Below are 25,704 nucleotides of genomic sequence, written 5' to 3' on the forward strand. Positions count from 1 at the left end.
CGCCCAAAATTATTTAGAAAAATAAAAATGGATGGAAGTCGATTAGTCATTGAGAAATTCGAATTTAGCTCAAGCGAATTCGTGGACTCCCTTAGTTTATAAACCGATTATCGATTAAAACACGAAAATTTCTGGTTGAAAATGGTTGATTGATCTTCTACTATCCATAATAGATTCCAATTTCATCACAAAAATAATGTCATAACGGAACGTTACGTAATTAAATTGCTTTTTAATCCTTTTACTTACTAGTGAGGCCCTTCGCTGATAAGTAAATTTTCTACCATTAATTTATTTACAACAAACTTTGTACATGATATAGACAATTTTAAAAATAATAAAAAAAATCTGCTTTTCCTCTTGAGGAGCTTGAACCGTCGGTCAGGACTTCGGAGTGAGGAACCTCTTCACAATATCCTTTAAGCTGTTAAGGCGATGGTCGCGTAACACGTCATATCAAGGACTAGCTGAAGCCGCGCGGTTTCACTCGCGTGGTTCCCGATCCCGTAGGAATACGGGGATAATATATAACCTATAGCCTTCCTCGATAAATGGGCTATCTAACACTGAAAGAATTTTTCAAATCGGACCAGTAGTTCCTGATATTAGCGCGTTCAATCAAACAAACAAACAAACTCTTCAGCTTTATAAATTAGTATATTAGTATAGATTACCTACAGCTTATGCTTTCTACGACTTACTTAACAGCCAAGCCAAAGATATAATATAATAGTAGAGGAGCCGAAGAGGGGATTTTTGCAGTTACTCGAGCGCAGCAGATGAACTTAATAGAGTATACCTTGCACGTTGTTCAGTTCTTCCACCAAGTATGAGTCCTTAATATTGGTGGGTACGTTTAGGGCAACTAACAAAAAAAACTAACTTTAGAAATACTCAACCAACACGTCAGATTAAGATAAGGTAGGTAAGTTGATAGCTAAAAGATGTGTATTTCTAAAATCTGACAGTATAAAATAAAACTCTTTTATTTTTGATATCGAGGCTTGAGCCCGGTTAACTTTTTACTTATTTAGAATGAACTAATCTCCTGAATAATCGCTCATTATTTCTGATTATCTGTAAGCCGAAGTACCCTTATTAAAATTGTCTTTAAAGTCTGTAGTTTTTTCCCCACCGCTGAAAGCGAAAAAAGGATATAACCATTTATTCTTTTTATCATCTAATCTACCAAATCTAATCGATTCCAATAACGCTTTAGTAACTGCAAATTTGGCATCCCGTTCTCCCCTACTATAAGGTAGGTAGGGAGACCAATGATTGAAACGAATATCGATATAATAACGATTAACTCAACATCGTACTGGTTTTTATTGTGTTGAACGCAATTTTCATTAATCAGAGAATCAAAAGCTAAATTTTAATAATCTGTGGTTATGATAGCCTGTTATGGAATGTCATTTCGATGATTAAACGCATAAATTGGTGCAGTATTCTGGCTTAATCATATCAATACATAGGTTAACCACACGTTAAAACCTACATATTTATTTAGTTAATCCTATTAGTATTAGCTAATGTTATAAAATGTGAAAGTTTGGATGGATAGGTAGGTACTCGTATTTGCTAAAACTAAATGTATTAATACTAAAACATGCCAGATCTGCTGAACCAATTTGGATAAATTTTGGCATATAGATACTTACATTATAGTCTGGAACAGCACGTAGATTAATTTTATTAAAAAAAATTACTCCTCCGTAACACAGTGGTATGCGCGGCGGTTTACAAAACGGAGGTCTTGATTCCGATCTCCGATTGTGCCGATTGAGATTTTCTTAATTAGGCTTCGGCTGACGCTAGTTACCACTCTACCGGCAAAGACGTACTGCCAAGCGATTTAAGGTTCCGGTACGATGTCGTGTAGAAACCGAAAAGGGGTGTGGATTTTCATCCTCCTCCTAACAAGTTAGCCCGCTTCCATCTTATTGCTTCATCACTTACCATCAGGTGAGATTGTAGTCAAGGGTTAACTTTGTAAAGAATATAATAATATAACATAGAATTTAAAATGAAAATATTAATTACATTCTCGATCAAGTTATCAATATTCACTTTCAGTGCGCTTACATTTGAGACTCCACTCAAATATATTTGCAGACATTCGGATTCTTCCCCACTTTCACTCCACACAACTTTTAAACGGCTCAACTGATTTTCATCAAACATATCTAAGAACACACGCACATCTGTCACCTTTAATAGAAAAAAACAAATTGAAATCATCATTATCACTTATGTGAGTAGTCAATTTCAGATTGTAGTCAACGGCTAACTTGTGAAGAATAAAAAACAAATAGAAAAGTTGCCACAGGAAAGAGATTTATGTGCTAACCGCAGGGCATAGCTAGTGTTCAATATATTTTTGTCATTTGGCAGTCCACGAGTCTCAGTCGTACCTATAGAATAACTGAAGCACTCACAGTCCCGAGAGTCTGTTTATATTATCTCTTCTTACATTATTCACGAAGGCACTTTTAAACGTAGATAGGTATTCGAAATTCTTCCGTTTATACGGTGTAAAAGTTCGATCTAGCGTAGCATCGCGGATGTGATATACCTAAGAAAATCGCATTTGAACAACTAAATCTGCATGTGAATTTCAAAGCTTTGTAAACCTAGCTGCTCTGAGTAGGTACTTATGCGTATATTACAATAATATAAATAAAATAAATCACCATGATAGCCCAGTGGATATGACCTCTGCCTCCGATTCCGGAGGGTGTGGGTTCGAATCCGGTCCGGGGCATGCACCTCCAACTATACAGTTGTGTGCATTTTCAGGAATTAAATATCACGTGTCTCAATCGGTGAAGGAAAACATCGTGAGGAAACCTGCATACCAGAGAATTATCTTAATTGTCTGCGTGTGTGAAGTCTGCCAATCCGCATTGGGCCAGCGTGGTGGACTACTGGCCTTATCTACCCCTCTCATTCTGAGAGGAGACTCGAGCTCAGCAGTGAGCCGAATATGGGTTGATGACGACGATATTACAATAGAAATATATATTACACTATAATTATATTGAAAAAAAAACTCAAATAAAAAATTAAGATTTTAAAATCAATATCTTTGTTTTGTTATGCCTATTATCGTAAATTTTTTGTCAATTTTTTAAGATTTTCAGAGAAAGGAGCAAGTTCAGCAGTGTGCCGAATTTGAGTTGTTATTGATGAAGTATAGGTAGGTTAATAAACCATAACTAATAAAAACCATAATAAACCTACCAATAGTGGTTGCCAAAAATTTTTTTACTGAAAAATACCTACCATATATTTTGATAATAAATAATCAGACATACAGTGTCCCGAAGTTATACCTAGCTAAATCTTATCTGATAACTCATTAAAACTTTTTTAACTTGACCACTAAAACTTCGGAAAAGTCTGGCCCCTACCATAACTGGTACAAGTAAATAAATACCTGAAGCATCGGCATCAAAACAGGGACTTAATTAAATATTCCTAAACTAAGCTTCTTGAATTTCGAACTCATTTCCATAACCGAGTCCCGATTCGTAAAATTAATTATAATCTTAATAAATGCGCCAAAATCTGAATATTTAGAGACTCTATTGTGGCATTCTCGATGCGACGTGAATTTTAAAACTCCTAAAACATAAAAAGTTATTTCTTACAAGTAGGTCATGAACATGATCCAATAGGATCAATAGAACATTATTATATTCATAAATAAATTACGAAAAGGATAATATGCTTTGTTTAATAATTTTCTTGTTATTTGAGTACGGGAAAGTTTGAGGAGTCCCGTCGCGATTGATTAAACAGGCTTCAATGGAGCTGAAGAGACTTGTAACGGTGTTTGAAAGTGTGTGGATGAATTTGAAGAATTTTAAGGGCAATGTTGGTAGGCGAGGGGCGAAGTGTAGGGGTGCCGCCGCCCGCCCAAAGTAAAGCTCACGCCAGTCGGCTTTTGCCTCGTGGGCGCTGTACGCGGCTCCTACCGCCGCGCCGCTTCCCAAGATAAACATTGAACATTTGATCGCGCGTATTCGTTTACCATTTTGAAATTTGAATTTCGAATTATCTGGGATATATTTTCTCGTGATAAATTATTTAAGTGAGTGACTTTTGACTCAGTTTTCTCATGTTTGAGACCATGTGCGGCGGTCAGTATGCGGCCGCCGCCGCCGGCTAATCTTCGGCATATGAAAACTTTGTCATCTTGTGCAGTGGTAAGTACATAATTGTTATATATTTATTTATATTTAGTTTTATTATATATATGCTCAAAAGTAAGTTTAATTTATTATTATTTAATGTGCAACCAATCACTGCTATTATCAATAAATAATTCAAGCGGAAATAGGAGTAGCTACTTTTTTAGTACTTATAAGTAGGTAAACCATTGATAGATAATTGATAGTTTATTTCTAGGAATAAAACTTCTAAAAAAAGTAGATTTCTATTCCAAATTCTACTATTCCAAAAACTAAATTTAAACTTCCAAATAAAACTATTCCAAAGGTATATACGTAAAATATAATTGTATAAGAAAGTTCTGTTATTTTATTTATTTCGAAGGACACTTTATGAATGTACGTTTTGTGATACAATTTTTTTCGTTTGTAAGACACCTTACTCGTATGTAAAAAAAATATACTGATTAGGTAGGTAGCAAAACATTTGAATTCTGATCAGAATTAATTTTCTATTATTTTATTTATTTTATAATAACGAAAAATAATCAATAGTTTTCGTTCTATTTTGTTTTTTGTTTCTTACAAATAGGATATCTTACCTACTTAACGTCTTTCTGAATTTAAATAAATTATAATAAAATCTATTAAATAAAAGAAATATTATTAAATTAAAGCTTTGGAATTTCTAGCACTTATCAGTACAACATCATCATTCAGCATTTATTAGTAATTGTTGACATGAGTAAGTGGGCCTAAACCATACCCAGGCTGTACAGATTTTTCAGTAGTAGTGGGAATCGAACCTACGACCTTGGATACAGAAGCACATTTCCGAGAGAATAAGGGGATAAAATATAGCCTACGTAACTTTCTAATAAAGTAGCCCGTTTAAAAAAAAATATTTCATTTCATATCGGTCCGTTAGTTTTGTTTTTATTCTTTACATACAAAAATATAAATCTTTCCTCTTTATAATAGTAATTAGCGTGGACTAAAGGACACCCGCGATCTTTAAACCCTTATGCTTATTAGTACAATTGATAAATTCTTGAAACATAATAATCAATAAATATAAAACATATTTTATATTTAATCGTATAAGAGCCGTGATATCCCAGTGGATATGACCTCTGCCTCCGATTTCGGAGGGTGTGGGTTCGAATCCGGTCCGGGGCATGCACTTGTAACTTTTCAGTTGTGTGCATTTTAAGAAATTAAATATCACGTGTCTAAATCGGTAAAGGAAAACATCATGAGGAAACCTGCATACCAGAGAATTTCTTAATTCTCTGCGTGTGTGAAGTCTGCCAATCCGCATTGGTGGACTATCGGCCTAACCCCTTTCATTCTGAGAGGAGACTCGAGCTCAGATCCGATTTTAAAAATTCTATCACCAGTAGGATGATACGTTATAGGGGAGTGCTATAGATTATATTTCATCCTCGTATTTCTACGGGAATGGGAACCACGCGGGCGAAACCGCACGACATCTGCTAGTAATGAGATATGGCTTTTATCCACCAGTTTCTCAATTAAATGGTTACCGGTTAGAAGTACCGGTGAAATAAACATAGCTAATAGGTACCTTTACCTAATAAATCTCTACTTTGCTTTATTTTAAAACAAAACACAATTTTAATTTAGCGGCAGGCTTACGTGGCTTTGTATGTTATAAATTTAATACGTCAGTGACTTCATGATCAAAGTAATTAAACCAAGCCCGCAAACTTTCTGCTCGAACTTACATGAGTTTGTATGTAGCTTTCTATTAATAATATTATTGTACGCACATTTCTCTCGTTCTTTGAGGAATGGTACACGTTTTACTACGATCGTTAATTAATAATAATAACTAAAGGCAAAGAAGATAATCAAAACTTTTTTTATTCAACTGCTGAAATGACTTCTTATTTCATCTCTACCCTTGAGGGTAGATAGGTTGGTTTTTTTCAAGCATAATACGTGTGTATGTACCTACTTACGTTTATCTAGTATGTCATCATCCTCATCAAGAGATGAGAATGAGAGGGGTTAGGCCAATAGAGAATTAGGATAATTCTCAGGTATGCAGGTTTCTTTACCGTTTAAGACACGAGATACCTATTTAATTTTTTAAATGCACATTAACTGAAAAGTTGGAGGTGCATGCCCCGAACCGGATTCGAACCTACACCTTACGAATCTAATATGTATGTAAGTTGAATGTTTAATTTCTTGACACGCTGTACACCAACAAGTACAGCTTCTTTTCTGATTGTGTAAGTAAAGTGGGCTCCTTGATGGGATCTCTGTGGCATTACCGGGAGGTTTGGGCGAGCGCAGAAGCATCGGGGCCTAATGGGGCCCGAAGGCATAGTTATTTTCCCCCATACGTCTGATCCCAATAGAAGAATAAAATAAACAAAACCTTACATAATCCAGGCCATTTTATTTTTATTAGTTCAGTAGTTTCGGAGATAAGTATAAACATACATACATCATCACAATCATTATCAACCCATATTCGGCTCACTGCAGAGCTCGAGTCTCCTTTCAGAATGAGAGGGGTTAGGCCAATAGTCCACCACGCTGGCCTAATGCGGATTGGCAGACTTCACATTCGCAGAGAATTATGATAATTTTCTGGTATGCAGGTTTCATCGCGATGTTTTTCCTTCACCGTTTGAGACACGTGATATTTAATTTCTTAAAATGCACATAATATACATTTACATAGGCACATACAATCAATATATATTTTTAACGTGGCTCCCGTTTACTTTTATCGCATTCTGACATTTTTTTATTAATTTTATTCAATATCATCTCTAATAGGTATCGATTGCAAAATTCTAAATCAATTTTCTGCTGAATGGGTAAACACGATCGTAATATTATAGCAAATATTTTTCCGAACGCTTAGGGAAACACTTATCTGCGTCGGATATAATTTCCGCCATGATCTGGCTTCGTTTATTATTATTTACCGGCCGAAAATATCTGTTGACATGTAACATTGCATGGGCTGTTTGTTGTATTACGTAGTTTAAGTGCATGCGGTTTAGTAATTACGAATGTTTGACTTCAAAAATGTGTAGTTGGTTCGTTTGCAATTTGACCTACATTTACTAAAAGTTCCATGTTTGAGAACCGACGAAAAGTTATTTAAAAAAATTTCTCTCGTCTAAAGTTTGTATTTACACAACGTTGGGTACATGAAAAAAGAAAAAAATGTTTAAAAAACGAATTTTGATGTTTCTGCTGGCAGTTTAAAAAATCAAGTGAAAGAAAAATAGACGTTTATTTTCCTTTATTGCCTGTGTAAACAGTTGGATATACCTACTATAGGGTTTTTCAGATGGCATGGGTACGGTGACAGTTCCTTTCACTCTTGAATATTGTATTATGAACGTCATGTGGCAACTGTCACTTTATATTGGTCGCAATCGGTATGATGTCATGCAAATTGCGACCAACACAGCATCAGTTTTATCGGCCTTTACGTCAAGCCTTTAGCACTGCAGGCATGTGAGTTTACTTGATCGTCAGTGGCTAGCATTAAGAAGATCACCTATTCAGAGAGTTTACAATTAAATAATAAATTTATTTTTAATGCAAGTACAATTATTTATCTGAAGATTATTGTCGACGGTAACAGGAAGGACTTCCTTTTTCGTTGTTGATCTTAAATAACTACTTTAGAATTCGAAAAATGAAATGTTAATTCAATTATGTCTCTCTGTAAAAGCTAATTAATTTAGTATAGTCGGTTCTTTGTCATCCATTGTTTTATCGTAACGAAAAATACCCAAAAAATGTTTGGATTAATTCTATCTTCATAGTGTTAATGTACTCAAAGCCATTTTTTTTCCACTACGTTGGAAGTCAAAAATGGAAAAATGAATATGCGAATGAAAACCAATATTGAGTTCTGTCAACAGTTGTAATTTCGAATTGTTTTGGTATTTTCAGGTAGATAGTTTGGGCTGAAATTTTTGTTCATTTTATTATTTTTTTTTAACATAAGCTTAGCCACTCGAGGTCCGTAGCGAATTCATTAAATGGGTCCAGAAAAATATACTTTCTGATGAATGAGAGGGGTTAGAATAATGGTATAGATACACCGCTCAGGTCCAATAAAATTTAAACGTAAAATATTTTTACGCCATTGGCTTATCTTAGAGGCTGTTGATATACTTATAAGCCCCGCCTACCCGCATTGGATTGGCGTGGTAGGTCTAAGCTCCATATTTCTCTCTTATAAAGAGGTAGTCCTCGCTTTGTAGATACCTGTTAACCTAGGCTGATAATCAGGGGCGTAGCTACCCCCGAATCAGCCGTATCAATGATACGGGGCACCCGCACTACAGATGTCCCTTATCCACAATCTCTTGATCTGGTGCTTCCCGAAAAAAAAAACGTATAAAAAGCTGCCTATAGAATTATACCTCGGAAATGACGTCGAAAACTATTTCTTTATTTCCGGGTTTTATGCGCCCAAAAGTTGGAAACATCCTACTTATGTTAGGTCGGTGTCATATTTATTTTAGGCAATTTTTTTTCTGTTGTTAGATATTTTTACACTTTATTTGGGCCCTCAACTAGTTTTGATAGCCCCTCCAAGGCACTCTACGCCACTGCTGATAATGATAATGATGATCTAATAGACTAACTATTGATTACTATAGAAAAAAAATCAAGATGTTTATAGAAGATAGAACTTTTTTTTATATTATATAAGCTAGCTTGCCTAGAAGATGCCTATTCACTCTTGACTTGAATATACCCATGTTAATGGTGGTAGGAAAAACGGAAAAACTGTTCTAGTAAAAACTTCACGATAGAACTGTTATCTACTAAAACTTCACAAAACTTTTAGGTACAATACCCGATCTTTTACAAAATATCTAACATGACCAGAAGCCCGCAGTTTATAGACGCAAAATTAATTGTCTACCCTGCTCATTAGGAAATAAATTGGAGGAGATTTCCATTTCTTACAATTTATACGTTTACTGCTTACCCCAGTTGCGCACCTTGTGCACGCCACTGAAAATGTGTATATGTTTGACTAACTAAAGCCCATAAGCGCATAATTCAGGTTAAAGTAACGTTACATGGTCATCGAGTGCCGTTTAATTTTGGAAAATTTAATAATAGAACACCGCAAACAATATTGCAGTTGTTGCAAACATTGTTTCAATGTTAGATGTTTGCTTTTGCGAACAGTTTTACCTGACCTTAAATAACACTGATTTAAATACGGAATACCGTATAGCTCCACGGTATACGGACGCATCACCGAGAGGTCCTGGTTCGATTTCCGCCCGCTGGTCTACAAGTGTCGTCGAACCCACTCCTAGGAATCTTTTCCGACTCGTTGGAGGGGAACAGGAACATGATAGAAAAGGGCGCTTCTTTTTTAACCGACTTCCAAAAAGGAGGAGGAACGACGTCCTCCGTGGCGCGGTGGTATGCGCGGTGGATTTACATGACCGAGGTCCTGGGTTCGATCCCCGGCTGGGCCTATTGAGGTTTTCTTAATTGGTCCAGGTCTGGCTGGTGGGAGGCTTCGGCAGTGGCTAGTTACCACCCTACCGACAAAAACGTACCGCTAAGCGATTTCGTTTTCCGGTACTATATCGTGTAGAAACCGAAAGGGGTGTGCATTTTCATTCTCCTGCTAACAAGTTAGCCCGCTTCCATCTTAGACTGCATCATCACTTATCAGGTGAGATTGTAGTCAAGGGCTAACTTGTAAAGAATAATAATAACATGGTACATAACATGGTTTTGTATAAAAACTGCGTTTTTCTGCAACTTAACTAGGCAACCTCTCTGCTATGTGTCTCTGTGAACATTATCTATCAATTATTTTATAGCATTAATGAATAACAGATGAGGGTATATATTTCTAATGCCGGATCTTAGACCATAACTGAATAACCGAAAAGAGGATGGCGAAAGTGGGAGCCACACTTAGAAGTGTCGTACACTCATAGATTTCTATTAATTAAAACTATTATTTTATAAGATGCTTGTAAAAAAGAATATTGAGATTTTACAGAACGGGAATCCAGATTACTTCTATACTTAGCAATCACGCAGTTGTATGTCAGCGGTGGTGTTTTTCAGTATAAAATTCATATTTATTCATATGCATAGATAGGGTACCTTCTAATTTTAAGGTATATCTTTTTTCTCCCTGCTTTTCAAGATTGGTTACCATTTGCTTTTATCTTAGTTTAATCACGATTAATAACTATTAATGGGTTTCCATTATGTACGCTACTTCTATCTGCTAGTCCCAAAATTCATGCAATCTCACCATTCTCCTTTACTTTGACTTTGGTAATTTGTCGCCATACAATAGTCCAAATGTGTAGCTACATTTGGAACTTTGTACAAACATTCTCCAATATTGAATTAATTAATCCATCCTGAAATCCAATATTTGAAAGGGATTTTATATCGTTTACGCGAGTTTACGTGCCATAATCTATTGAAAGCTGACGTAATCTAACAACAGGCTGAAATAACGCTGTTATTTTGAGTTTAACATCACATAGTATAAAGATAAATGTTTTACGACTTAAGCCCCAGTCGAGCACATCAAGGTGGCCGAGTAAAGTATAATGTGTAATTAAATGTTAGTACTCGTATTTAGGCCGTGATAGCCCAGTGGATATGACCTCTGCCTCCGATTCCGGAGGGTGTGGGTTCGAATCCGGTCCGGGGCATGCACCTCCTACTTTTTAGTAGGTCGTAGTCGGAGGCAGAGGTCATATCCACTGGGCTATCATGGCTACGTAAACTTCAAACACCTAAACAGTATTATCTTATAACTAGCTGACGCCGCGCGGTTTTACCCGCGTGGTTCCCGTTCCCGTAGGAATACCGGGATAATATATAGCCTATAGCCTTCCTCGATAAATAGGCTATCTAACACTGAAAGAATTTTTCAAATCGGACCAGTACTACCTGAGATTAGCGAGTTCAATCAAACAAACAAACAAACAAACAAATAATCTATACTAAATCTATACTAATATTATAAAGCTGAAGCTTTATAATATTAGTATAGATTTTAGTACAGCTAAATGTTTTTAAAAACCTAATAATTTATTTATTTATCAGAGAATAGGAAAAAGTGCAGCATCACCAACTTTCTATCAGCATAAAATTATTAACCCACCTTCTATTGTTTTCCGTTTATATCGAGAGGCAGATCAATGAACCGGACGGTTCAAGAGATTCTTCAACATATCTGAGTATATCTACTTGAGCATGAGTTCCCATGTGAGGTGAAGGCTGATACGCAAGTTTATTTTAAAGTAGTAGGTAAATAATATTTCTCATTTATACTTATAATAAATCTGTAGAGAGGTCAATTCTGTACATGAAATATATTTCCAAAATAACTATCAGGGGGTGATTAGTGATCGATACTGATGCCAAAAATGCAATCAGTAAAATTTTTGTATGTTTGTTTGTATGTTCGTTATAGAAACAAAAACCACTCGACCGATTTTAACGAAACTTGGTACAATTGTTCTTCATACTCCTGGGCAGGTTATAGTATACTTTTCATCACGCTACGATCAGTGAGGCAGAGCAGTGAAGGGAAATGTTGGGAAAACGGCAGAATTTCTTTTTATTTTTTTATTCGGTATTTTTCTTTTTTGTCGTCGGGGGTTAAAAAGACGTAGTATATTATACCAGGTAATGTTTTGCCGTATACATTTATTTTATACAAACATATTAATAGGATGCGTGGGGTGGGTAGAAGGGTGAAAATACTTTATGACCTATTCTCATATTATAAAATCAATAAAATCAATTTCGGAGTAGTGCGACCATAGACACGTGACACGAGATTTTGATATCTTAAATTAGATTAGATATACCCTGAAGTTTAAACAATATTAAATAAAACACATTTAGTATGTTCATATTTACTTAACATCCATGCACTTACAAACTAATACAAAACCTAAGCATGCATGTCACATGAGGCCCTGTCAGGGCATTGCTAATAATAATAATGTTACATTTTAATAATATATATTACATTTGATTGGACAAAATTAAAAATAAAAGTAAAATTAAAGTAGAAATTTTAGTTGAACATTTATAGAATTAAATTGCAATGTTCAAAATTTTAAATGTTCAAATGACATCAGACGATTGATGAATTCATGATAAATAGGTACGCCTGGATTCAATCTGGTTGCCTTTCATCTTCATAAGAGAGTTAATACTCGTACATGTGTTGTAAATGATAATGTGTTTACATATGATAAGACTTGCTGAGTTTCTTGCCGACTCTTTCAGATTCTGCTCTACGAACCTTTAGTACCTAAAGTCAACGAACAATATCTCCTTCCGACGCTCTGAAATTTTCATTTGCTGGTAACTCAGTTAGCAGCCAGAATCAAGAATTTTGGTAAATAAAAAAGTTGATCGTCTCATCGAGATGAAGCTACTCACGAAAAATTAGCGTGTTAGTGATCAGGTGAACAAAATGTTCTAGGGATCCCTGACTATAACAGATATCTCGGCGCCCAATATGAATTCGTCCCGTTTGGCGTCGAGACACTAGAGCGCCCAGGCTCTCCACAAGGATATTTGCAAACGCCTCAGGGAGACAACAGGCGTCCCTTAGGCAGGCAGCTTTCTCGCGCAACGAATTTCTATCGCGGGAATACTGCCTGCTGTGTTATGGGCACTCTATCATGGGTGGCAAATTTTCAAGTATAAATTTAATTTTAATTTTATAGATTTAGCTATTTTAATATATGCCAATTTTATTTGTTTAGTTGTAATTTTTGCGTTTCAAACTGTAATAAATAGAAAATTTATGATCTTTTTGTAATCTTTGCTTATGTGTATAAAAAAAGTTTTTTCCATTTAATATAAATTGAAATGTTGGTACCAACTTCTCTTACAAAAGAGAAAATCGATTCCCAATGCATGTACGTACGGGTAGGTAATCAATTCACGAAGAATGTGTCCTTATTCTATTTGAAAGCTTCGGAAAGATCTAAACAGTGTAAACAACTTACGAAAGTTTAGATACTTGTAAAGTGCTCGTGCTTTTTACTATTTTCTAAAAGACTTTTAGAAATCAACTGATAAAAAATTTAAAACTTATTATAAATTAGCTATTTAGTATTATCAAAATGGCCAAGATAGTATGTATATTATACTCCTATTAAGTATGTAAAGGACATATTATTAAATTTTTTCCATTAGTTAGTTAGTAATAACCTAATAGCCCTTTTACAAACTATTATAGCGTACTTAGCCAACGCTTTTCCATCAATTATTTATGTTCGATGGGATATGTATTTATCATCATCATCGTCATTAACAGCCAATGGACGTCCACTGCTGGACATAGGCCTCTTGCATGGACATTCTCGAGCCGCCAGCATCCAGCGGCTTCCTGCAACCAGCTTGATGTCCTCAGTCCACCTAGTGAGAAGTCAACCAACACTGCGCTTTCCGGTGCGGTGTAGCCATTCCAGCACCTTGCACAATTGGATGTTATTTATGCTTCGTCGTCATCAACCCATATTCGGCTCACTGCTGAGTTCGAGTCTCCTCTCAGAATGAGAGGGGCCAATAGTCCACCACGCTGGCCCAATGCGGATTGGCAGACTTCAAACACGCAGAACACGCTGGTATGCAGGTTTCCTCACGATGTTTTCCTTCACCGATTGAGACACGTGATATTTAATTTCTTAAAATGCACACACCTGAAAAGTTGGAGGTGCATGCCCCGGACCGGATTCGAACCCACACCCTCCGAAATCGAAGGCAGAGGTCATATCCACTGGGCTATCACGGCTCTCTATTGTTATTTATGCTTAACCACGGTTAATTGTACGCTCGGCTTTCTAAATTATAATCTAACCACTAATGAAAAACATTCAACCCGATTTGAAAATAATTTGTTGTTAATAGAATACAACTGGTACGATTATACTAACAAATATAGTTACTATAACTAAATGCCTAATGAATTATTTGAATATGTCCGATAAACATTTAAATTTCAGGAAAAATAATGGTGATAAAATGTCAGTATTATACAATTCTGACAACCGTGATGATAATGATATGATTAATAAAGTGATTCTTAATATTTTGATAAGCAAATTATAGGTATTTAAATCTTTTTCATTTCTTTATCTGTTGCAAGTAGTTCTCCGTGAAGTATGGATAAAATTATATCTATAATCATCGGTTATTTCTAATATTGCTATCTTTGTATACGAAATGACTGTGTTCCGGTTCCTGTATGAAAAATACCAGAAGGTCTATAGTGGCCGAATTTGTTATAGCTTGGCAATTTCGTTCGTAGCACTCCCGATGGTCATGGTCATGGGGCGTGTAGCGATGAATGAAAAACCCACGACTGATGCACCTCACTTCCCCGCGCGCACGATTTCACACCCGCGCAGTCTTTCCCCTCGTCGCCCGCGTATCGTGGGAGTGTCATCAACGAACTTGCCAGACTATATATAGTATTTAAACACAAAATCAGCGCAGTATGTAGCTAATTTAGCATTAGGCACGTAGTATATATATAGTATAAAATGTCGTTGGGAACTTATCCTATTAACTATACAAAACATGCCCAAGTGGATTGATGGCAAGAATAATAAAAAAAAAATAAGAATGGAACTGTTTTAAATACATTATTGTTGTTTCTATGCCACGTCAAAGATAAGGTGGCATTGTCGCAAGGTTAGCCAGCTGATACCATTACAAAGCGAATGTGGGTATCAATATCTAGTTTTCTTCATAACGAGCGTTTGACGTCATTGTATTTGTTTACAATAGAGCTTAGAAAATGTAGGTTGATACAGCATGGTTCTGTATCAAAGGCTTTTATGGCTCGAATCTAATACATTTTAATACTTTTAGCGTGTTTACTTTAATTATTTAACTAATTAAATAAAAAATGGTAGTTTTGTTGCAAAAATTGTAACCTATCTTTTAAGTAATAAAGCAAAACGTGATAAAATCTGCTCTTATGTAATTGAACTACTTAAAAAAAGCATTCAACTTAAATATGGATTTTTTTCCTACCACTAATCGATGTCAATTGATCTAACCTAGAAAAAAATCTTAAAAACGTTAAAAACAGTAACTTTGTTCTCCAGAAACTGAAGTTTTTTATGGTATTTTTTTGAAAACATTTAGTTTAGACAATATTAGTTTACAATATGTTTTAAAGTTATTAGTATTTTAGCTTTACGTGGCCCCTTAACAAACAAGAGGGAATAGGCACCTTCTAGGCAAGCGTGTTCCATCTTAGACTTACCACCAGGTTAGATCATAGTCAAACGCGAGCCTATTTGTATTAAAAAAAAACAATCCTTAACAATTGACCTACTTCTATGGTACCTAGTCTACTAGAGTTTTGACATCAAAATAATTTACACACTTAAAATGAATTGCTCAAGTTGTTAAGCTCTACTTGAGCTTATAAATTACGAACAAACAAGGAAAGTTCTACAACAATAACCATTTATGTATTTAAGAAATATCTCCAGGGAGACATTGCAATTGCCCAATTCCTCCAGGCTAATAAAATTAATTGCAATAATTATCATAAATTATCGGTATACTTATCTAGCAGCGGCGAAGAGTCTATTCAGGCCGATTTCCGCCGGGTTACCTTTAAAAATCCATAATTGTAATGGATACGAGTAGGTGTGTATGAGGAACCGGAGCTTATATCAAGCAGGAATTTTCATTTCTTTGGGACGGCTTACCTTCGTCAAAATTCCATCTTTCGTCACTGTTATCTAGGTATACGAATATTAACTGAAAATGTATTCGTAATTAACCTGTAAATCTGAATTTTAAGCCCGAATAATTGAAATGGTGGAAAGTACTTCTATTAGTAGTCTCTTTATTTTCCGGAAATATTGATTATAATTTAAAATCAAAACTCGGTTTCGTAAAGCTCCATTCTGAAACGATCGCGACTAGTTGACTGGATTTATTTCCGGCATTGCTGCGATGGACATTGCAGCGTTAATCCCGAAGAGAAAGTATTGATTTTGATATTTGGTTTATTTTACGGTAAGTACTCGTATAGGTATACATATTTTTCAATGATTTCGTTTATGTATATGTACTTGAATATCTATGTGTATTATTATTAATTTTAATTACATTCTAGAGTTACTTTTTGTTTTTGTAATCATCAACATTAACAGCCGATGGACGTCCACAGCTGGACATAGACCTCTTGCATGGATTAGGCTGGTAGGCTTCGGCCGTGGCTAGTTACCACCCTACCGACAAAGACGTACCGCCAAGCGATTTAGCGTTCCAGTACGATGTCGATGTGAACAAGTTGGCCCGCTTCCATCATAGATTGCATCATTACTTACCATCAGGTGATAACTTGTCAAGGGCTAACTTGTAAAAATAAAAAAAAGGATTTGTCAAACACAACGGTCTCGAGCCTACAGCATCCAGCGGCTCCCTGCAACCCGCTTGATGTCCACAGTTTAGTTTTAGTATAATCATCTGACTGCCTTGTTGGTCCAGTGATCGATATGTGGCTCTGGATCATGTGGTTCTGGGTTCGGGTTCGAAAAAAAAAAATTGAAAAAAAAAAGGAAATTTCAGTACTGATTCTCAGCTCGGAGTTGGGAAGTTGGAAACTTATACCCTCGTGTCTCGGTGAGCACGTTAAGCTGTCGCTGCCGGTCATTATCATTAAAATCCGATAGTGGCCGTGGCCGGAAGGTGCGAGAAGTGCAACCTCTTGATACTACACAACTGAGACAATTGATGAGTAGGTATTTACAAAAAAACGTATGCGTCTCGGGATGCTCGACAACAGTAATAACTTAAACTTGCTGATAGAAAGGGAAGCCAGACACAGTAGCGTCGTAACGCGTTACGTTACGAAGTGGTTTACCCTCCCATAAGAAGTTATCATTTCAAAACAATTCAACTTTCCTCAACAACTAAATTCAAAATTCATTTATTTCAAGTAGGCTCAGTTTACAAGCACTTTTGAACCGTCAGTTGACTATTTGTAAGGATTCTACCACCGGTTCGGAAGGTAGGTTCTGCTGAGAAGAACCGGCAAGAAACTCAACAGTTGCTCTTTTATAAAAAATCATAGAATGTTGTAATTGTTAACAGCATTACAATTTCTTATAGTTATACTTCCTGAGTGAAGGTGGAAGCTGATCCAATGATCTCTAAGTACTTTCATCATTTAGGAACTCATCAGTAGTAACCTCAGCTAAGTAAAACTAAAAGTAGTAAGAAGAGGCACATTCGAAACTTTTACCAATGATCGGCTGCTAAAGAAATTATTTGTACAACGGCAAAACATCAGCATTCGACCGTATTTTACGTCTAAAACACGTCTGCAATTTATTTCGGTTAACTAGTTCTCTAATAAGAACCCACATAAATTATTCTGTATAAGTCCATCAATCTACCCGGTCAGGTACAATTATGCGTTTATCTCTTGAATGAGAGATATCCCGGCTCGTTTGTAGCCACATAGAGATAATTTCAATTGGGCCTAATCTTACTTCTATACTGATACAGATGATTACTTGTGATCTGGTATGCTGTTTATTCAGGTGAGTAAACCAAGATCTTATTTATTAATTAGTTGTATCCTATTTAGATTTATCCATTCATATTTTGGAGATATCACAGACTAACAGAGGCCCCGTGGTTCCATTTGCGTATTTTATGTTCATGTATATTACAGGCATAAAATATAGTCTATGTTACTCGGTGACAAGGTAGCTTTCTATTGGTAAAAAACATTAAATTGAAAATTTTGAAAACACTCGAAGGCCATGAAATCGTTAATTACACTCTAGACCAAGTCAATATTATCTTTCAGTGCGCTTTCATTGGAGACCCCACTCGGGTAGGTATATTTGCAGACATTCTTTTGTGGTTATTATTCCCCACTTTCTAGCCCCACAACTTTTAAACGGCTCAACCGATTTTCATCAAACATGTCTAAGAACACTCGCCCATAAGTCACCGTTTATATAAAAAAAACTAAATTGAAATCGTATCATCCGTTCAGGAGCTATGGTGAAACAGACAGACTGACAGACAGATATACACGTCTACTCACTCACGTCACTTATAACACCCCTCTTTTTGCTTCGGGGGTTAAAAACAGACTGCAACCTCACAAACTTTACCTTTCTAGAATATTAGTAGTAAAGTTCATAATTTATGAACGTTCACCGAAAATTGCCGTAACGAAAACATTAATTGGGTTGAGGGACAAACTTAACTTCGCCGTTGTTAAACTGTTGTTCCCACACATAGGTTGCGGTCAGTTTACCAAAAGCAAACATATTTTTGGAAATAACTTCAAAAGTACAGGTTTCGAATATTTTACTTTGCTGAATTCCTTGTTACATTTCGTGATTCTACGTAAGCCCAAATGTTTATTATTTTAAGATGTTTTAATGGTCGATTCCCTTACGAAATTCAAAATAAGCGGGACATAATATCACATCTCTTGACTGCGTTTTTTCACTGCTTTTTTAACGGCCTCTGTGGGGCAGTGGTATACGCGGTGGACTTACAAAACGGAGGCCCTGGGTTCGATCCTCGGCTAGGCCGATTGAGGTTTTCTTAATTGGTCCAGGTCTGGCTGGTGGGAGGCTTCGGCCGTGGCTAGTTACCACTCTACCGTCAAGCGATTTAGCGTTCCGGTACGATGTTGTGTAGAAACAGAAAGGAGTGTGGATTTCATCCTACTCCTAACAAGTTATCCCTCTTCCATCTTAGATTGCATCGTCACTTACGACCAGGTGAGATTGTAGTCAAGGGCTAACCTGTAGAGAATAAAAAAATAAATAAATAAACACCACAAAATATCAACTTATTTCTAGTTTGGCAGACAATCAAGTAGTATTTTTGATTGGGCCCAAATATACAATTAGATAGACAGACAGGAAATTTATCCTATATGTGATCTGTTCCTTTTGATGTTAGTTTTGGAAACGTCAAGTTATATCGTGATTTAATGGTGGTAATTAAAGTCAAAAACTTAAAATTAAAGTGACGAGGTTTCCAAACGCGCCTCGGTCGGAGAAGAGCCCGCAAATTCAGCCAAGGTTTATTTTTTTATAGAGTTCGGGTTCACCACGCTGTTCCAATGCGAGTTGTGGTGATAATGGTTAATTCCTTAACGCTATCAAATGATAATGATAATGACTGGGACGCCAACATACACTCTTTCGGAAATTATTATTTTCTAATTTTAGTATAATTTTCTAGAAAAGGTAGGAAATTTGCTGAAAATTTCTTAGAAGAAAGAAAAGCTTATTTTATTCGTGCAAATTATGAGCTTTTGTTTTTAATGAATAGATTGTAGATTTTACTAAGTATTATTAATCGCTTAAATATACGTTTAGTGTGATGGTTATAAAATAAACAGACATCTATTTTCTATTTTCTCACATCTGTTTTGAATTTTCCTGTATTTCACGACCCTCCCACTGAGTTTTACATTTTCCTAGCTTTCATGTTGTGCTATGTAAAAAAATCGTGGCGTTTCGTATCCATCTCGTTATTATGTTGTTTTGTTCACATAAATCTTTTATTGCATTTAATTCTGACTAACCGGCGCCAATGACTCCGTCCATGCTAAATAAGTATTATGTTTATTTCGAATAACATTTTTATACATCCAATCATGATGTCTAGGTAAAATATACTACTTACTTTGTTTCGCTAATTTACCTGTGAAAAAAGCGTGAAAATCCATTGTGTTTAGTGATAGACAGAGAAACAAAAAATATAATAGACTTTAGCTGCTTTTCTTTTATCGCCCTAATTATTTTTACTTACGAGACTAATCTATACCAATATAATAAAGCTGAAGAGTTTGTTTGTTTGATTGAACGCGCTAATCTCAGGAACTACTGGTCAGGTCCGAACTTTTTTCATAATTTGTTTTTCAAAATTTAACACTAACAACAATTACGTAAATTAATATAATAATCAATAATAACCTATACAAAATACTACAATTTTTACAATATTAAAAACATAAGACGCTATATTTCTTGATTATTATTAAAAATTACTGATGCGACGGTTCGTATCGTAATGACAAGAGAACGTATTCGTTTTTGAATTTCGTCATGTTCCGTACGCTACAACTGTATATTATTGATAAATCTGTGTTTTTATATGATCATTTTTTGAGGTTCACTCAAAATAAGACTTTTGAATATGATGATGATATTATTATTAATATTCGATGTTCTTTTATAGAAAAGTTACTTATCTGTTATAGAGAATTTTTTATCTGTTGATAAAAAAAAATAAACTTACAACTAGGTTAGTAATTTTATTTAAACAACCCAAAGATAAAACTCTATCTTATCTATTGGATAACGTTAAATAGGTTATGATGGGTACGCATTACGCATTTTTGCGATTAGGTGCATCGTCTTCATCCGTGATCATTTTTTGAACGTTTTTGTTTGAAGATAATATATGTAAAATAATATATATACAACCTTAAAATATATGATATCTGTCATCGTCCGATTTTTGTAGATCAATAAAAGAGATATATTCCATATATTTATATATCCAAGGGATTAGATAGCCTTGTCGATGAAAACCCCGGGCGGCTTGACTTTTTCCGATTTATATTTTATTATAATGGAGGTACATCAGTTTTTCCCCACTTTCGTCACAGACAGCGTGGACAATGTTGTTAGTACTGCGACTTTAATTACATAGAACATAATAATTGACGAATAAAAAATCTGGAATCGATGAATAATAAGCATAATTGGTGTTAACGTTTCTAACAGTCAAATATCGTTATGATTTAGAAGTGAAAGCTAAGTAAGCAAGTCAAAATTCATTTTTTCAAGTATACAAGAGCCGTAGCTTCTTGATAGCCCAGTGGATATGACCATGCCTCCGATTCCGGAGGGTCTGGGTTTGAATCCAGTCCGGGGCACGCACCTCCAACTTTTCAATTGTGTGCATTTTAAGAAATTAAATATCACGTGTCTTAAACGGTGAAGGAAAAACATCGTGAGGAAACCTGCATACCAGAGAATTTTCTTAATTATCTGCGTGTGTGAAGTCTGCCAATCCGCATTGGGCCAGCGTGGTGGATTATTGGCCTAACCCCTCTCATTCAGAGAGGAGAGTCGAGCTCAGCAGTGAGCCGAATATGGGTTGATAATGATGATGATGATGATGACTATACAAGTACTTTTAAAACGTCAGGCTATTTTATACTTTTATGGTGATTAGCTTCCAAAAAGCTCGCTGTACTCAACAGCTTGGTGTGCATCACAAACACACATAAGCAACTACGTACTAAAGCAGTTAACAAGAACACGGGAATGCTTTCGGCTTGCTCCGCATGACATCGAGGCGCAATGTTTTCATTTTAAAAGCGTATTATAAGCGTTTCAGTAGCATCAGCCGAAAAAGCTGAATAAAAACTTACTCTTTTAAAATCTCAGTAATACTGTCCCCATTCCTTTAGTTTAATTATGTATACGGCTTCTTCTTCTCTGTTTTTGTCACCAAAGTGTTGTTAAATCAGTTATGGTCATTCAGATAGTCCACGAAACGTAATCATTTTCCTGTACATTTTTTATAATTTTTCTGTACCTTTTTGTGATGATGATAAATTTTACGCGTTTTATGATGATTCGTTAAGTAACGCATTTGTAATAGTACTCGTAGTACAAATTAGCATTTATGAAGCATTAATTAGATATATTTAAATTAAAATAACTCCAGTCCGATTAGTACCTATACCTACATAAGTTCCATTTTAATTACGTATGATACCAAATAGTATATTTATCATAAACTAGCGGACGCCCGCGATTTCGTCCGTATGAAAATCAATGTAAACTTTCAACCCCTATTCCACCACTTTAGTTGAATTTTTAAAATTCTTTAATCACAATATATTTCATATTTTTTATGATTTATGAACATTTTTTAAAAACTGTATCTTAAGAATTAAGGATTTTCCGTACAAACTTTCAATCCCTATTGCACTTCCTTCATATTTTTATTTTATTTTACTCCAAGATCCCATTTACTATTACACAAAACTTCACATTGATCGGTATAGCCGTTTAGCCGTGAAAAGGTACCAGACAGACATACAGAATGTCTATCGCATTTATAATATTAGTATAGATTATGTTACAGTGTAACAATTTGAAAAATGAACTGGCAATCACGTAACTCATACCAAAGTCCATTATTCCAGTCCATAGCATGTATTTATAATGGCGTGGCGCGTCCAGATGAAAGTGTATAGACAAAGAGGCAGAGAGCTGACGTCAATATTGCTTTATGATTCAATCCGACGTTAACCGAGCTCGCCCAGCTGAGTGCAGCCCGTTCTAAAAATAATGCCTTAACAATTTCACATACGTCTTCACAGGGCGCCATGGCTACGTACATATGCTACTGGAATTGTATAGGTATTGACAAAGATGTTATACTATCAGATATGTCACTAGCGCGTCAAAACTGAGGCGGACATAAATGGCTAATTGTGTTAATTTCATTGTAAATGACGAAAGTTATTTAACAAATAATACTTATCTAGATATTGTCTATTGTTGCTAACTATGGGCCTTATTAGAAGGCTCAGAGTCACTCAGCGGGCGATGGAGCGGGGTTTCTCTGCGTGATCGAATAAGAAATGAGGAAATCCGCAGACGAACCAAAGTCACTGACATAGCTCTACGAGTCGCGAAGCTGAAGCGGTAATGGGCAGGCCACATAGTTCGAAGAGCCGATGGACGTTAGGGTCCCGAGGTACTGAAATGGTTGGTCGACCCCCCACTAGGTGGACCGAAGACATCAAGCGGGTTGCAGACAGCCGTTGTGCTTGGAGGTCCATGCAAGAGGCCTATGTCCAGCTGTGGACGTCCATCGGCTGATATGATGATTATGATAATGAAATATTGTCTACAATGTCGAGCTGTGTGTTCAAGAAGTGTAAAAACTATAAGTACCTATACATAAATATAAAATGTAAACACAAATTTGTGCATGTGTGCGCTCAGTGGAGTAGCTAATTCGGATGACTTTTGTAAACACAAACATATCTATATTATAAAAGAATCATTGGGTATTCGTACTGTATGTTTCCCTGCTGATTTATTCCGGGGACTAAGTGAAGTTGCAAGATGGATTGCGGTCTGTATGCGATTCCTAAAAAGCTTTATCTATTGCAAAAGTTAGAAAGAAAGACAAATTGGCTTTTTAACAGTTTTTAGTGTTATAAGAAAAGCCAAAAAATTCGTGTGGCGCATGTTGTACATAAAATGAGGAGGAACCAAAGTAACCGACATAGTTCAACGAGTCGCGAAGCTGAAGTGACAATGGGCGGGGCAGTAAGTTCGAAGAGCCGATGGACGTTGGAGTTCCAAGGTGATGAAATGGCGACTCCGCACTAGAAAGCGCAGTGGTGGTCGACCCCTACCAGTTGGACTGACATCAAGCAAGTCGCAGGGATTCGCTGGATGCAGGCGGCAAGATCTTGATGTCCCTCCAACAGGCTGTGGACATAACCTACTTCAAAAAAAAGAAGGAGGTCCTCAATTCGACGCGTATGTTTTTTTTTTATGTCTGTTACCGCATGACTTCGTAATTTTTTAACCAATTTTAAAAGTTCGTTTTTTGCAAAATAATTGAAATAACTTAACGAAATTACGAAAACGAAAAATTGAATACGTCACTGGCTTGGCACCGCCTTCAAAGTGATCAGAAGGTAGCACATACGATGTTATTTTTCGCTTTTTAAATTATTTGTGTGATTTTAGCTTACTTGTGTGATTGAAGTCGGTTCAATTTTCTTGTTAAAAAGAGTTTATTGAATATGCAGTGAAATAAAGGGGTAGAAACTCTGTACACTTATTACTTAAGTGTTTTCTATATTCCACATAAATAATAATTCCAATAAAAGTAATATTTTACCTAGCTGGTATCGATGCTAAAACTTCGTAAACTCGTAATAAATTTTCCATTTTCTAAATCATGTGATCACTCAGATCTTTCGATCGATCTAACTATACATAAGATAAAATAATCATATTTAAAAGCTGGTTTATTGCTGGTGGGAGGCCTTAGTTGTGGCTATTTACCACCCTACCCGGAAAGACGTACCGCCAAGCTCTTTAGCGTTCCGGTACGATGTCGTGTAGAAACCGATAAGGGTGTGGACTATTATCCTCTTCCTAATTAGGTAGCGTCATCTTAGATTACGTCATCACTTACCATCAGGTGAGATTGTAGACAAGGGCTGACTTGTAAAATAAAAAGTGAAAGAAATAAATATTAAATATAACGTGTCTCAAACGGTAAAGGAAAAAACATCGTGAGGAAACCTGCATACCAGTGAATTTTCTTAATTCTCTGCGTGTGTGAACTCTGCCAATCCGCATTTAGCCATTGTGGTGGACTATTGGCCTAACCCTTCTCATTCCGAGAGGAGACTCAAGCTCAGCAGTGAGCTGAATATGGGTTGATAATGATGATGATGATGAAAGAAATATACAGTTAGAGTGACAGGTATCAACCCATATCACAGTATTATACTTTAAATAAACCTTTCGAATATAAGAGTGGCCGTAATCGTCTTGAGTGCCTGAAAATTCGCAGTAAAATGTTCAGTCTACGGATACAAAACTTTGCAAATTGCAGTACGGACCCTCAAGAGTTGAGAATAATAATAAACATAAGGTTTCATATATAAAATTTGGCACTTCCGAAGGGACAACAAGGGTGAATATATAAATTCAGCTCCACTCGTGTAAAGTCGTTGGTGACCGTAATCCTTCAAAGTTAGGAAAGTGTTGTTAGAAAGTAAGTTATTTCATTTCGAACGGAACGTAGACTGGTCGTTGTTATTTCACTCGAAATTTTGATTCAATAAAAACAGCTTCAACAATAAAAAAAAGGTCATAACGGTTTTCCAAATGATTAATAAACATGATATTTGTATATGTTTCCGATTTATGCTATACTAGCTGGCGCCGCGTGGTTCCCGTTTCTGTAGGAATACGGGGATAATATATAGCCTATAGCCTTCCTCGATAAATGGGCTATCTAACACTGAAAGAATTTTTCAAATCAGTCCAGTAGTTCCTGAGATTAGCGCGTCCAATCAAACAAACAAATAAACTCTTCAGCTTTATAATATTAGTATAAATAACAAATTGAAAATGTGATTTAATATTTATCAATATTAATATTACCTACTTGTTATAGAGGTAAAGTTTGTAGTATTGTACGGGTTAATCTCTGCATCTACTAAACTAATTTTAAAAATTATTTTACCACTAGAAACCCCACATTATTTGTGAGTGTGCTAGGCCATACCTTTATTCTCACTCACGCTCACGCTGGTAAAACCGTGGGGCGTCTAATAGTTAAGTATTAATATTCTTTAGAGGTAAATGGGATTATGGAAACGGAAACTACGCGGGTGAAACCGTGGGGC

The 25,704-nt window shown here is 35.8% G+C and overlaps 1 protein-coding gene across 3 annotated transcripts in view; it reads left to right on the forward strand.

Annotated features, from left to right (window-relative positions):
* The first annotated feature begins 3,969 nt into the window (after window positions 1-3,969).
* Window positions 3,970-25,704, forward strand: part of LOC112049207 (eye-specific diacylglycerol kinase) — a 226,957-nt gene continuing 205,222 nt past the window's right edge. For 2 of the 3 annotated variants that reach the window (XM_052882105.1, XM_052882106.1), the window contains exon 1: window positions 3,971-4,214. The gene's annotated coding sequence lies outside the window, so the exon portion shown is untranslated. Of the gene's footprint in view, window positions 4,215-25,704 lie in introns of all 3 variants that reach the window. The other variant, XM_024087005.2, reaches the window with a different exon arrangement.

The sequence above is a fragment of the Bicyclus anynana genome, chromosome 6, assembly GCF_947172395.1.
Source record: "Bicyclus anynana chromosome 6, ilBicAnyn1.1, whole genome shotgun sequence".
In the NCBI taxonomy this organism is placed as follows: domain Eukaryota; kingdom Metazoa; phylum Arthropoda; class Insecta; order Lepidoptera; family Nymphalidae; genus Bicyclus; species Bicyclus anynana.